We start from the raw sequence: 14,555 nt of genomic DNA, 5'->3' as shown, positions 1-14,555 counted from the left end.
TATATATATATATATATGTTCTTCTCATAATCCATGTCTATTTCGGGTGAGCTGAGGGCTCTGATCATCATAGTCACTTAGAGATCCGGGCTGAGGGAGCACCCACTCTTGTGAACTTGCAGGGTCTTGCACGCACATGTAAATCCTCCAGCCTGGAAATGGCACATGTCACTTCCATTCACAACTCTGGCTGGGAAGATTTACATCATCCCACGAGAGGGCCTGCAAGGTGGAGAGTCAGAAATATCTAGCAAATGGGCTTACCAACTCCCAAAGAAGGGGAAGACCTGCAAGCATTGCATTAGATGGCTTAGACTAGGAAGGGTCCGGAAGACTAGAGTTACCCGGAGAAAAAACAATGACCTCAACTCCCCAGAGATCCACAGTCCAGCGGAGGAGCCCAACCATCACCAGAGAGCACAATCTCTCCTCGACATGCTTCAGTCTGTGAATACATCATCGTGGAAACAATAAGAGTTACCTGGCAGCTTGATAAGAGGTAGCACAGACACAAGAAAAGCCTTTCCCAGACACCAAAGAGTGACAGCTTTCTCCTAAAAACTAGAAACCACCTCACATCTACAGAAGAGGGGAGAAACAGCAAGAGAGACAGAAGCACACTGTGTCCACCACTGAACATTTCACAGCAATCCCTGTTCTTGCCAAAGCACAGTACATCAGGGAAGAGCGGTGGGAGCTATTATGAACGAACAAGTGTTGGTCTTACCACCTGCTGCTATGCTAACACGCTCTTGCCTTTTTAAATATCCTTTTGAGCTGAGGAAGATAAAAGAAACCCTTTTCGGGTAATTTGGTTATCGACACAGCCTTCTTGAAAAGTCTTTTAAAGGGCTCCAAACCCACGTGCAGTAAGTATCCTTTCCATGTAGTTCTCTCTGCCTTGCAGCCAGAACCGTGGTCTGTGACCTTTAGTGGCTTCAGGGAGAAGCCTTTGGTGTCTTAGAACTTAGACATGTCTGTGAGGTGGATCAGATCAACTGTAGGCAAGTCAATCTCTGAGCAATAGATTACATGCAATTGACCTGCTGCAGTTGTCAATTGCACAAATAATGATCAAATAAAAGACAGCTCGCGCTGGCCAGTCTAATCTGATCTATCATCTCCCATGTGCATTGTCATGCCCGGGCCTCTGCCCTTGCCTTCCTTTCTTATCCGGACCCTAGGATGGCAGAACACCTTTGACTGCGCCCCATCCCCATTCAGAGACCAATCTTGGTTCTAACTAGGAGGAATTAAGACCACGCAGCTCAACATCAACTCCCTCTCATATTAATTCCCCTCTCACTTTGAATCCCATTTCTAATAAATTGAGTGAATCCTATTTTTTCTTGCCTCTATGACCAAGCCACACCCTGTCCCTAATTTCTTAAAAGACTATTTCTTAGTGTTGTTCTTATAGGACCCTCCCCCTAGGCAGTGCCCTTTCTCTGAGGTCTGCTGCCCCCTAACTGGCTTCCATGATGCCAGTCTCTTGCTGGCCCAGCTGTGTGCACACCAGGTCCTAGGCCTCTCTTTGAGAAATAAACTAGAGTTACCTATCTCTCCTCCCTTTTCCCTTTCTTGTGATTATGCTGACAGCCAAGGGGGCATTATTAATTACCATGGGACCTCAAGTCATAGCCATAGCTGATTAGATCAGAGGTGAACACCTGACTCCAGGGAAGCAAAGCCCCGGGCCAGGTTGAACCAATCAGCTTTTCTCTCCAAAATTTGAACTAGGAATCCCAGACTGTGTGAAGCTGACATTTGAGTCACGTCAATAGTGAAGCACCTAAACGCCCCAGGACTGGCGGTTTCCATCAGATCTGTGATCTTATAATGAACGCCTCACCTTGAGAAAATTTGGGATGGACTTTGCTCCTGGCAAATCAAACTAAGACAAGCTGGAACTTGCCCTTTCCCGCTCACTGGTCCCTCTTGGCACTGACTCCCTACATAGGCCCCACCTAATCACTCTTCTCAAAGTCTCATGGGTATCTGACCCCAGCACCTGTCTACCCTGGTATCCAGGACTGGCCTTGTTCATCCCATTGTGACAGAACCCCAGAGTCCGCTGCTGTCACCCCTTGCTGATTGTGAACTGAGTACCCAAGTGGATTTGACCAGCATTCGGGAAACATAGGTCCATCATAACCGTATTTTCAGAGCCACCAATCTAAAGACACAGTCGGAATGGACTTTTGTATACAGTACATTTCCACATATGAGGCAATCTGGGAGAAGCAGCTTGGATGCTACGATGCCAATATCTTGCAGATATTTCGAAGCTTTTTGGAAAATAAAGTTACATCAAGGCTGACCCAACACATCCAGGATACAAGGTTGTATCACCACCAGCCAATATCTGCACCCCCAGCTGGTAGGACAACAGTCCTGTACACAGGGAGTGACATCAGTGTCAGAAGGGAAAAGCCCCCTCTGTGTCTACTTCCCCTTTCCAAGTCCCAAACCCTGCCTTATGGCTCCTGATGGCTTAGCAGCCAGTATGGCCCAGACAGTCAGTCCCAACCCTGCAAAACAGACCCTCAACTCTCCCACCAGTCCAAGATGTCTGGCCCTGTGGTAATAGCCGTGCTCTGGAGTCCTGCTCATTACTTTGAAAATATGTCCACTGGTGTTAACCAGCCTCAAAAATGGTCCCACATTCTCATATTTGCATACCTGTCCATTGCCTTCCCACAGTGACTAGGGCTAACCAGTGTCACCAACAGGATAGACAGAAATGACAGTATGATTTCTGAGTTTGGTCATAAAAGACACTTTGGCTCTCTTGGATCACTTGCTCTGAGGGAAGCCAGCTGCCATGCTGTAAGGATGTTTAAGAAGCCCTGTGGACAGGTTCATGTGGCAAGGACTCCTTGCCAAGAGTCAGCTGTAACTTGCCAGGCATGTGAATAAGCCATCTTAGAAGTAGATGCTCCAGCCCCAGACAAGCCTTCAGATGCCTGGAACCTCAGCCAATACCCTGACTATAACCTTGTAAGAGACCCTGAACCAGAATCATTACTTAGGTCAGGTTTTTGACTCATATAACCTGTGAGATAATAAATATTTATTGTATTTTTGATGGCTAAGTTCTAGATAAATTTGTTTAGTAGTAATAGATAACAGACATACCACTTCTTCCTGTTCACCAGGTTCCTCTGTCTTTCCCTTTACCTTTGTCCCCAGCCAGGCTGTGCCATTGCAGGTCAATCTGCCACAGCTGGTGCCACATGTACCCAAATGTCCACCAGGACAGGACTCATCACCACAGGCTATAGCCAGGGGCAGGAAACCCCCTCAAAAATACTTCACTGTTCCCTTAACACCTGCAGCTGAAGCTACACAGCCCCTCATATTCCTGGGAAGGAATCCTTTAATTGTTTTTTCTTTTATAGAATTTTCTTTCTGATTATAAAAGTGATACATATTAATTGTGGGAAATTTGGAAAATTCAGAGCTGTGTTTAAAAGAAAGTTTAAATAACCCACATTCTTACCACCTAAAAGGAATGACTCAAAATTTTGTTATAGTTCCTTCCAGTATTGTTTTAAGCCAGAATCATTTGGTTGATGCAAAGTTATACCCTGTGCTACTTTTTAACTTAACATTATATTGTAAGCATTTTCCCATATCACAGAACATTCAAGGGATTTATGGTTTTTAATGACTGCATAGAATTACAATGTATAGATATACCATAATTTGTTTAACCAATCTCTATTTTTGGACATGTGGGTTGTTTCCAAGTCTTTGCTGTTATAAATAATGCTGCAACAAATATTCATGTACATCAATCTTTGTCCATGACTCTGATTAATTCTACAGCTCATAAATTTCTGTTTGCATTTCAATTCATTCCTCTAAATCCCTAAGTTTCCTTTTTTAAAATGTAATCACTAACACATGCATGGAATTGAAAAGTTATAAAACGTTAGGCGGTAAAAAGCACATCCTTCTTCTTCCAGAGTCCCTGGTCTTCCAAGTTAATTTCTTCAGAGGCAATAATTGTTACCCATTCTGGGGTATTCTTGCAGAACCCTTCTATACATATATAATTATAGATGTAAAGGTCAGCTGTTCTCAAAGTGTGGTCCATGGACCCCTGGGGTCCTCAGGACTCTTTGAGGGAGTCCATAAGATCAAAGCTACTTTTATTATAATACCAAAGCATTATTCATCTGCTTCACGTTTATTCTAACAGAGGTATACAGTGGAGTTTTCCAAAGGCTATATGATACATGATGACATCATCATGTTGACAGCTAATGGAATGTGTGCTTTTGTATTCTTAGGTTTTCTAGAATTTTCTAAGATAATCTCTTTAGTGTTCTTGATAATTTTTAAGAGTATAAAGGCTTCCTGACACCAAAATGATTAAGATCTGTTGGTACAGATCTTAAAACACACATACATGTACATAAAAATGGTTGTATGCTGTATGTATTCTGTGGCTTTTTAAAAATATGTGACAATATATCTTTGAGATTATTTCATCTCAACAGCTATAAAACAGTCTTCGTGCTTTTAATTGACTATTTTGTTCTATTTTATGGTTGTTCCACAGGTATTTAACCAGCTTCCATTAATAGAATTTAATGTTTTAAAATATATCTTCACTGCATTATTACCATTACATAACAATATATGATGCACAGAATAAGCTTATGTGCCCTTCGTTTTGTAAAAACGCAAGTATATTTCTATAGTAAATACCTAGTAGTGGAATTGCCGGCTCAAGGGGTATGCACATTTTAAATTGGTACTGTCAAATTGCCTTCCATAGAGAATATATCCATTTTTATATCCACAACATTGAGAACAATTATTTTCTCACATCTTCACCATCACAGTATATCAGTTTTTTGATCATTAAAATCTGATAGTTAAAAATATGGTATCCCATTGTACTCTAAGCTTCATTTATTCCATTATGAGTAGATCAAGTATATTTTCCTATTTTAAAAGGTCACTTGTATCTTCTTCTCTGGAAATTGTCTGCTTATGTACTTTGCCATTTGTCTTTTGATTTGTTGTTTTTTTCTTATTGATTACTAGGATTTCTTTATATATAAGAAAATTAGCACGTTTCTGTCTTTTGCCTTTTAATTGGTTTATCTTACCAGGCAAAATAAATTTTGCAACTATCAAATTAATAATTTCTGTTATGGCATCTGGGCTATATGCGAGTTACACGCACACACTCTCTCTCTCTCTCACACTCTCTCTCTCTCTCGTTTTAAATTTATTCTATATTTTCCTCTAGTGATTTTATGGGATATTATTTAATCTTTTTCAGTCCATTTAAATTGTTTTCATAAAGATTTAGACAAGAATCCAACTTTACTTTTTAAATTTTCTTTCTACATGGGACTCATTGTCCCAACACTATTTATTTCATAAGAAGTCTTTTTTCCCCACTGATAAGAAATTCTATCTTTACTAAAAAATTATTTTTGCCTGTATTTGGGTCTTTTTCTGGCTCCCTCATTTTGTTGCATGGATCCGTCTGTGTATCCCTACCTAGTTACACACCATTTACAATATTATAGCTTTATAATAGGTAGAAAGCTTTATCTTCCTTCCTATTATCCGTTCTTTTCAGCATTTATTTAAATATTCTTGCTCCTTTATTTTGCCACATAAATTTTAGAACTGACTGAATTAGTTAAAAAAAATCCTGTTGCTTTGAGATTACTTAAAATTTACAAATTAACATAGGACAATCTGCCATCTTTACAGTATTGAGTCTTTCTGTCCAAGAACACAGGAAGTATTTTTACATTGGTCTTAAGTAGCATTTATGAATTTCTTCACATAGATCTTGCATATTTCTTGTAAAGTTTATTCTTATTGTTTCTTTTGCTATTATAAATGGAATTTTTTTCCTTTCAAATATAGTTTCTAACTAGTTATTATATAATATTGGAATTATATATTATATAATATTGGGATGCTATTGATTTTGGTTATATAATGCTATTGAATTGGTTATATTATATAATATTGGAATTATATTACATAATATTGGAATTATATATTATGTAATATTGGAATTATATATCATATCATATTGTAATGCTATTGATTTTCCTATATTCATTTTGTATCTGGCCTTCTTACTGGATACACTTGCTTGTAACAGTTTTTCAGTTGGTCTTCTTGGATTTTTCAAGTATATATCATCTGAAAACAATGAAAATTGTGCTACTTTCTTTCTGAGTTTTATACCTCCTTTCCTTCTGAACCCAGCTCAATTTTCCCATAGAACTGATGTTTATAGCTTTTTTTGAGTAAACATAGATATTGACTTTCCTGTTCTTGAAGCTTGAGAAACTTATATTTGTGTTATCTGAGTTTCTTTCTCAGAAAACCAATCGTCAGGCCTCCCAGATAGCATCAAGGAGTGGAGACTTTCCAGACCCTTTGTCTGACCACCTGCCTGTTGACCAACTCCTCTTCCTTCCCCACTATATAAACCCCTAACTTTAGTCATGGAAAAAACTAATTTGAGCCTTGTCTCCCATCTCTCTGCAGACGTCACCCACAACAAAGCTTTTCTTTTCTGACAATACCCACTGTCTCAGTGATTGGCTTTCTGTGCAGTGAGCAACTGACCTTCACCAAACCCTTGGCATTTGGCAACACTTCTCTTATCAAATTTCATTGGCTAGCTCCTCCAAAATAAAGCTAAATCATAGTAAGGATGTGTAGAATCTTGTGTTGTTCCTGACTTTATGGGAATGGTTCTAATATCTCACCAGTATGCCTAATGCTAGAATTGCCTTGAAAAAGATATCTTTTTATTGAATTACAACTCTTACTTTTCTAAACTCCATGCTCCCATCAAAAATTCAGAATCCCCAGTCAATCATTGTGGCCCCCATTTTACACCTATCAGGTGACATGTGATACATGTACATATCTCAAACTGGAGGAATGAATTTGTCATCTAGAATTAGATGGTAAACCCTCTCCTGGGGACCAAAATAAGGTATTTTTAAACATTTTCCTCTAAAAGGGATTACCAAAAGGTAGGTACCACATATATTTCAGCTTAGGGCTGCTGAGTAAAAATTAACTACTGGGGCCTAACTAATTTTCAGAGAACATTCAAGAAAGAAGACAGTGCCTGCAAAATCTCTCAACCCAAATCTATTCATATACTATCGCTCTATGTGAGCTCTCTTTCTTTCCTAAGCCCCCATAGTCTTTGCCTGTCTCTAACTCACAAAGCATGCTGAGCCCAGGTCTCAAAATCATTTCAGACACACTCTCTATCCTCACCCACACCTGCTAATGCTGACCTTGTGAAGACTGTGAAACCACACATCACAGTTTCCCAACAAACATAATAGCCAGGAATACTTACTAAAACTTTAGAATCCCAGGCTTCCCAAGACCTGGTGAAGCTTATGTATACCACGATTTGAGAAGCACGGCCTTACAGTTTCATCAGAAACTGCAGGAACTGCTAAAGGTCCTACAAGGTCCAAATCTTCTTCCTCAACTCTTCTGAAGCAAAGTTAAATTATAGGGCTCTTCCTAGAACTATTAGATATGCTATGACCACCACCCAGACAGGACAAACGCTATTCCTAAACTACTCGGCTTGGAATCTCCAAGGATGCACATGCATTTCTGGGAAGGTAGAGACACACCCAAACCATCCGTGGGTAGATTCTAGTAGATACTCTGAACAAAGTGGATCAGACATGTCTGTCAAACCCAGACAAACCCAGAACTAGTGAGGTAACCTAGGAGCCTTCGTTAGAGAAATCAGTCTTTACTAGAATGGGCCATGGGAGCCTATGACAGCAAGATCTTTCTAGTCATAGACAACATGTGCCCAAGGCTGGTTCTGTACATCCCTATCCGTGGAGCAGCCCTGCCTGTAATTCCACAGTGTCTCAGATGTCTGCACTTGCTCCTAAACTGCCTCAGGTATTAGGGCTAACAGGAGCCATGATGGCATCTGCCACACCCGTGGTTACACTAGTCACTGGCTTGCTAGCTGCCATTTCCATGGGAGATGGTTGGTTGCCTTGTACCCATCTCTGCCCTCTTTCTACTTCCTCCTTTTCTCCACAGCCTGATGATGTTGGGCAGGTCTCACCTGCAAGCCCCTGAGTTATGGCCACTGGTAAGAACAAGCAACCCTGGAGATGAACAATCATATTTACAAACTGTCTACTCTGCTCACACGCACAGTCAGGACCACTTTGGATGGTAGCCTTAGAATGCTGAGGAGATCCACAGGCAGCCACCTGCGGTTAGAGTCAAGGGTGGTGTGAAGTGGCAGAACTGCTGAACTGCTTTTAAATTGGTCTTTAAGCAAACGAGTAAAACGGCTCAGCCCATTAAGAAACTCTCACTCAGAAGCCATCCCGCTGTCATGCCTCCTGGGGTGTTTGGGGACTCGGTTAATGAACCACCAGCACCGCTGCTAGTTACTTCCCTGAAACTCACACCACATCAAGGCGAGTTTGCCGAGAAACGCATGCACTCCTGGCCCATCGAGGGAGCCCATCTGGTGAGTTTAGCTTCTGTCTCCAGCAGCACCGCATAATGAAGGAGGCTCCTTTGAGGGAAGCGAAGCATTTTTCCAGTCTGACTCTCTGCCTTCTTTACAGATTTTCAAAGCCTGGTGAAGGCAAGAGGTCTCTCTTTCTTTCAGGAAAGACTGTAGACTTTCATCTTAACTCAAGACCACAGGCTACATAGTCACAACTTAAACTGAGCAATCCGGGTTCTTAAATTTTGTCACTCATAAACTAAAAATTGCTCATTATTAGAGTCTGCAGAAGAGTCTGAGTATTCACTCCAAAGTGAGGACATCTTTCGAGCCTGGCTGAGTTTCCCAGCTCCTACTGTGTGTGGAATGCCTTACAGGTAGGTGTACTCCAACACTTTGAGGAAGTCAGTTTCCTCCATCACTGGGTCTGCAGTGCTATCACGAGTTGCACTCACAACGCAAAAATATGATTTCTTACTAGAACAAGTTTACCACAAGTATTGTTAACTGGTGAGGTTTTCAAAAGCTGCTATTTTTGCTTTTTGTAAAATATAAACCACTGTTCATCTAGCTTTATTATTATCAGTTTAGAGTATTATCAGTTAGTTGGTTAACCCTATGATGTGCAGTGATCTCTAGCTGCATCAAAAGTAGTTTGGGCCTATAATTTTCCAATATTTAAAGTTTAATATTTATCATATATATCCCTGTGCTAATTTGCTTTGTATAAGGACACTTAAATGACACCCTTATGTGCTGCCTGTGAACTTGTGCCATTTGAATCACTTGAGCCTTCTCACAAAGAAAGTATAATAAAAATCAGAGTTATGTTAAAATCACAAGGCATTATTTTAGCATATATAGACTCTTGTATGTATTCATTTTCTTTTTTTACAGTACAAATAATATGCAATATATATTTCTTTATAGCAACAAATTTAACATAATTGATTTTGTCCTTCAATTATATTTTATCTCTATCAACTCCTATCAGTCACTGACAGAGGGAATTGATGGGTAAGGGAGGCTTCTGTTCCACCCAAGCAGACTATGATAAAAAAAACATTTAAGAATTATAGGGGTTGAGAGGGCAATGATGGAGAGGCCATTGGTAAGGGCTGCAAGTCCCCCACCACTTCATTAAAGCACTGCAGCTTGCCTGTGTTCTGGGTACACACTGAATTTCTATGTTTGCAGAAAGAATCCTACTGCCAAAAAGTGTTTGAAATCTCTGCACCATACTTCTCTATTTATTAAAAATACTATAACCATATAACAATGCTAGAAAAATCCAGAGAGATGGCCCTGTTAGTTGAGGAGAAAAAGTTGAAAAGAAAAAGAAAAAAGTAGAACTAGGCACAGAAAGATAATAAGATTCAATCATCTCAATTTACCCTAGCAAAGCACCCAGCTGGGTGGATATCAGGAGGGGTGGGATGGAGATGATGGGAGATGAATAAGAGAAGATCCTGGACCTTTTATTTCAGGAAAACAAAGACAGATGTATGAAACTGACTATGATTCAGAAAAAAAAAAAAGAAATGAAAATAGCACTGACCAAGGGGGTGAAGCATCCCAAGGAGAAGGGATCACTTTGATTATGAGCTACTAGGAAGAATACTTCTCCCTGAACCATGGGTTGATATAATTTATTCAGTTGTGATTTTATTTAGCAGAAATTTGCCACTGAGAAGGCACTGGGCAAAGCCAAGGAAAAGATTCCAAGAACCAGGGATTCCCTTGTTTCTTTGACATTAAGGAAAGTAATCTAAGACAATGTTTTTCAAACTTGAATGTGCATACAAATCACCTGAGAAGGGAGGGCAGGGAGAAGGGGGAGGGTCCTGTTAAAAAGAGATTCCTATTCAGAAGGTCTGGGGCTAGCCTGACATTCTGCATTTCTAATCATCTTTCAGGTGATGCCAGTGCTGCTGGTCAGACACTTTGAAGCAGCGTGGATCTAATGAACTCATGCCTCACTCAAGTGCTAGAGATACATCATAAGGCAGTAACTATGGTGACAAATACTGCTACTTGCCTACCCGATATCCATTCTCTTTTTATTTCATGATGAGAATCCCAGTTTTGTTTGGTAGGGCATTATGCTCAGCTAGAACCATTCAATTTTTCAATATAGTATCAATTGTAGTTGGGGTGGGGGAGTATGTGTGAAATAATTCTGGCAATAGAAGTATAAGCAGAACTTCTTGGAGAAGGCATCTGTGATGGTTGGTACCGAGTGTCAACTTGATTGGATTGAAAGAGTCAAGGTATGAATCCTGGGTGTGTCTGTGAGGGTGTTGCCAAAAGAGACTTAACATTTGAGTCAGTGGGCTGGGGAAGGCAGACCCACCCTTAATCTGGTAGGCACAATCTAATCAGCTGCCAGTGAATATAAAGTAGGCAGAAAAACGTGGAAAGGAGAAATGGGCCTAGCCTCCCAGCCTACATCTTTGTCCCATCCTGGATGCTTCCTGCCCTTGAACATCAGACTCCAAGTTCTTCAGTTTTGGGACTCAGACTGACTCTCCTCACTCCTCAACTTTCAGATAGCCTATTTTGGGACCTTGTGGTTGTGTAAGTTAATATTTAACAAACTCCCATATACACACACATATGTACATATATACATACACATATGTACATATATATACACATATACGTACATGTGTATATATATGTACATATATACTGGTAGGTAGGTGTACTCCAACACTTTGAGGAAGTCAGTTTCCTCCATCACTGGGTCTGCAGTGCCATCATGAGTTGCACTCACAATGCAAATAATATTTCATGTGATTTCTCACTAGAACAAGTTTACCACAATTATTGTTAGCTGGTGAGGTTTTCAAGAGCTGCTATTTTTGCTTTCTGTAAAATATAAATTACTGTTCATCTAGCTTTATTATTATCAATTTAGAGTATTATCGATTATTTGGTTAACCCTATGATGTGCTGTGATCTATAGTTGCATCAAAAGTAGTTTGGGCCTATAATTTTCTAATAATTAAAGTTTAATATTTATCACCTACATCCCTGTGCTAATTTACTTTGTATAAGGACATATACATGCACACATATGTGCAGATATGTGTACATATGTGCACACGCATACACATGTGTGTACATATATGTGCATGGTCTGTACATATATGTGCGTGTATGTGTACCTATATGTATATGATGAATACATGTATGCACATATATGTATATGGTGAGTGCATATATACACACACATATATGATTAATACATATATGTATTTGTTATGCATATATATCCTATTAATTCTATTCCTCTAAAAGAACCCTGAATAATACAGTATCCCTTCCTGTTTAAAGGGCAAAATCTTTGGCAGAGGTTTTGGCCTTTGTCTTAGCTTTTGGTGTTTTCTCCCTTTTCCCTGCCTCAAATACTGACTAATACCTGGAGGGGCGGCAGCAGCTCTCTGGCCATGACACTGAAAACTAGACTCAAGAAGGCGGTGCTGGAAGCAACAGCCTGGGTCCTTCAAGTCTCATGGATTGTGCTTACCTGCACCCCAAGTTTGGGTTTCCCCAAAAGCAGCCCCGAGAGGGGAATTCAGCTGCAAGTAGTTTATTTGGGAGTGATTTCAGGAAACCCCAGCGGAGGGATGGGAAGTGACACAGGGAAGGAAAGGGAGCCAGCAGCAGTGTGTCGCCAAGCCAATGGCACAGTGGGAACCTGGAGCTTAATCCCTGGGGAATTCTTGGAGACAGTGTAGAACATTGCCAGGATTATCTAGCCAAGGGGAGAAGAGGCTGGGGTATGTATCCACTCAATCCCATCTGTCCTTGGAAGAGGGCTGCTTCCATAGCACTTTAACTCTTCAGTACTCTGGCTTGCCCAGCACGCAGGCCAAGTATGCTCCCCTACCCTAAAACAGCCCTGTGACTGTGATTGGGGGTATTTGCAGTAGCAATAAGAACCTTAATGACAGGTATGGGTGGGATACTAACAGCATCTGCTATACCTGAGAAAATTCAATCTAGCCTCTGTTATTCTAGTCAGACACCATTCTAGCTGATAACCACTCCAGGAGTATTATTTTAAAAGATATTCTCATCCATATTGCACTAAGAGGCCAATGCTTAACACTAAGCTGTGTATCTGTAATGCAGAATCCAAGGCAATATCTTTAGATTCAGGAAGCCTTTTCTAGCAAACTTTTAAAAGACACTGTATAGACAACCACCTACTCTGCCAATGGGAGCAGCCAGCAGACCTTTCTCCAATGTGGGGATTTTGATATAACACCCAGAGCTTATAAATATGTTACTTATTTTTTTAGTTCCTGGGCAAATCAAAGAGACTTTCAATGAGTTCAGGAAAAAGCATTCTCTAGGTAGGGAAAACTCCCATCCTTCTAAATGATTAACATCCTTACGAATGACCTAGAAGATGAAATAAGAAAGTTACTCACAAGGCCACATGGTACCAAGCTGAGGCAAGGTGGAATGTGAATAAAGATTAAAAGAATGAGTTTCATAAAGTTCTTGAATGTGGAAACTGGAAGAGAGAACACTGACATCATCTTTTCTTCTTGTTTGAACCCTTTGGCTGATGTTGGGGGGAATGGAAGCAGCATAGAGAAGAAAGGGGCCAGAGTCCCCCTCTGCTCCACACAGAGCCTGGGTTCAGGGCTGGCTGCGGCCAAGGGAACACAGACTGGAGGTTAAGCAGGCCTAAAGTTTCCAAAGTCAGTGATTTCAAAGAAAAATGCAGCAAAATAATAATAATAATAATAACAATAATAATAATAATAATAAAACAGCCGTCACTGAGGGGCAGAGAACAGCAAACTCCTTTCACCTGACCCATGGAATGAGTTTTGGGGAGGCAGGGCCAGAGAACCACCCAGACAAAACAAACAAAACAATAAGCCCAGCATCACAGAGGGAAAGGTAAGCAGTTTTCTTTCTAAAACTTTTTGGGAACTTTTTGCAGTCTTAAATATTTCCAAATCAGGTTTCAACATAGCCAAAGGGCATGCAATTAAGCAAATGCTTTTGCTACGTAAGAGTCAACAGTGTTTGTGTGTGTGTGTTGGAGGCAGGGCACAAATTGCAATGATGGGATTGTCCTTCTCAAATTTCTGATGCAATTGCCCTGAAGTGCTCTTCATCAGTTCTTTTCTAGGTGCTTGTAGTCCTGTTGCCCTTCATGAGTTTCAATTTCTTTCTCTATAACATGAGATATACCCACCCTTTCTACAACTTAGGTTGTTGCTAATGTCAAAGCAGAAAGGGTATCATAGATGAGCAATGGCTTATAAACTAGAAATAAATGTAAAACATTATGATTACTAACATTACCACTGACCCCTTAACATGTCTGGGTTCATTGTTTATACAATATTATTGTTTATGCATTGGTTTGACCTTGAATAATACAATGTGATTTTGAAGATTATGTGAGGTAGTATGTATGGAGATGTAGCATAGGGCCTAGCACATAATTACGTTCTGACTATTGTTATTATCATCATCACTAACATCATCACCATCACCAACATCATCACCATCACCACATCACCATCATCATCACCATCACCACCATCATCATCGCCATCACAATTACTACCACCACATCACCATCACCATCACCACCATCATCATCGCCATCACAATCACTATCACCACATCACCATCATCATCACTATCACCACCATCATCACTATCACCACCATCATCATCACCATCACAATTACTATCACATCACCGTCACCATCATCATCATCACCACCACTATTGTCACTGTCATCCTGTGTTGTTCATTTTATATTACAAAGGCCCCCAAATCAATGAATATTCTCTTCTTTTGATTCATGGGCATTTGGCTACTTGTGTTTCCTTTTTAAGCCAATCTCTAAGTCACCAAGCAGCATTAGAAAATTGAGTAGTAAGACTTCCTCTGATACCCTAGGAGGCTTTTCTTCTCCAGAAGATGAGTAATGAATGAATTTGAAATTACTCTGAAAGACAAATAATGTTCCCTGCCTATTGTTATTGCTTTTGC

This window comes from Mandrillus leucophaeus, unplaced genomic scaffold, assembly GCF_000951045.1.
Source record: "Mandrillus leucophaeus isolate KB7577 unplaced genomic scaffold, Mleu.le_1.0 Scaffold13, whole genome shotgun sequence".
Lineage (NCBI taxonomy): Eukaryota > Metazoa > Chordata > Mammalia > Primates > Cercopithecidae > Mandrillus > Mandrillus leucophaeus.
The sequence above is the reverse complement of the archived record's forward strand: the minus strand, read 5'-3'. Positions refer to the sequence as shown.